Source organism: Lathyrus oleraceus, chromosome 7 (genome assembly GCF_024323335.1).
Source record: "Lathyrus oleraceus cultivar Zhongwan6 chromosome 7, CAAS_Psat_ZW6_1.0, whole genome shotgun sequence".
Lineage (NCBI taxonomy): Eukaryota > Viridiplantae > Streptophyta > Magnoliopsida > Fabales > Fabaceae > Lathyrus > Lathyrus oleraceus.
In genome coordinates this window covers 347,898,536-347,900,309 of record NC_066585.1, presented here as the reverse complement: position 1 = coordinate 347,900,309, position 1,774 = coordinate 347,898,536, and the positions used below count along the sequence as shown (strand labels likewise).

Sequence of the window (1,774 nt, the reverse complement as noted above, 5' to 3'; positions counted from 1 at the left end):
GTCACGAGAGTGAAAAGTTATTTAATACGGTTTTGCCACGAGTGTGAAAAGATATTTAATATGGTTTTGCCACGAGAGTGGGAAATTAACTAATGTTAGAACCGACAATCGCGAGAGCGTGAGGGTCGAACTGGATAGTAAAAATTAGGCATTTATTTTAAAAACAGCGAGAGCACTTTAAAAGCAATTAGAACTTATTTATTTTCAAAAAGTAGTTTTAATTTCAAGTGGGACAGCGAGAGCGTACATTCTGAATTAAAAGTATAGTCCGAGTCAACAATCACGAGAGTGTGAGATAAAGCCTTTTAAATGAGTATTTTCTACTGAAAGGTGTTTGGTAATTAAAATATACACCGGTGACTTATCGAATCCCTGACAATTAATGCATTGCATACTGATATCCCTTCATTAATATTTTCTTAAAAACTTAATTTTCTTTAGATTTAATTTTTGTTGAACCGAACCTCTAAAAATCATCACCTTAGCTAAACATAGTAACATCGATAGCATTAGTCTGACCATCAACCATTGTGGGTTTGATATCTTTTAAAACTAAACGACTAGACTGTGCACTTGCAGTCAAGTATCCGTTAAACTATATTTTATATACAATCACGACACGTATCAAGTTTTTGGTGCCGTTGTCGGGGACTAATTTAGTTGAATAGTGCGATTCTTTCGTTACACAATATAGACTAAGGCAAAAACTAATTTCCCTTCCCTTATTTCTTGATTGTATGCCAAGTACTCGCTCACAAGGCGAAAACTTAGTACCACCAATCGTAGAATTAGAGAGTTTCTTATATTTAAGACGCCGGATACTAGAGTACCAATGAAGGTACAATATTCCTGATATCATCATTCCTACTACTGAACTACTTGAAAAACCAACCATGGTTGCAGTGGGACCACATAATCATCCTCTTCTATGCTACCCCATCACAATAAGAACCTCACAACAACATTGTTTCCCCTACTATCGATCGAAACGATTTCGAGTTGAAACCCTCATTGTTATCAGCTGTCCAACAACATCAATTTGCTGGAAATCCTACGGAAGATCCTAATGAACATTTGACCAAGTTTGTGGAGTACGTAGACACTATGAAGCGAATGGTATATCTCAAGATGCGATAAGACTACGTATTTTTCCTTTCTCTCTAAGGGACAGAGCTTAGGCTTGGTTACAATCCTTGCCATCCAACTCAGTCACTACATGGGAAGAACTGAAGAACTTTTTCTTAGCCCGATATTTTCCGTCGAGCAAAACAGCTATGCTGAAAGCTCAAATCAATGGATTTCGACAAAAAGATGCAAAATCTCTCTACGACGCATGGCAGAGATACAAAGACATGATGAGGATGTGTCCACATCATAGTCTCGAACACTGGGTGATCGTTCACACATTTTTTAATGGGCTTCTGTATAACACAAGACTGACAGCAGACGTTGCCGCAGGCGGTGCACTTATGGACAAGCCATAGAACGAAGCCTATCAACTTATTGAAAACATGACCCAAAACCATTGCCAATGGGGAGTTGAAAGAACTCCAGTAGAAAATTCCCAAACAAAAGGTGGAATGTACGAAATCAGTAGCCTCGAACATGTCCATGCAAAGGTAGATGCCCTTGTTCAAAAGTTAGACAACTTAACCATAACACCCGCAACCACTGTGGCTGCCGTAACTCCAAATTGCGAGTTATGTGGAGTTCCTGGAAACACTGCACCAGAATGTCAGATATTAGCAAGAGTCTCCACTGATCAAGTGAATTA

At 38.6% G+C, this 1,774-nt stretch overlaps 1 non-coding gene across 1 annotated transcript; it reads right to left on the bottom strand.

The window, feature by feature from the left end:
- Nucleotides 1-1,274: 1,274 nt before the first annotated feature.
- On the bottom strand, nucleotides 1,275-1,381 carry LOC127109363 (small nucleolar RNA R71). The gene has a single exon (XR_007796671.1). It is a non-coding gene; the product is annotated as a small nucleolar RNA R71 (small nucleolar RNA).
- Nucleotides 1,382-1,774: the final 393 nt, after the last annotated feature.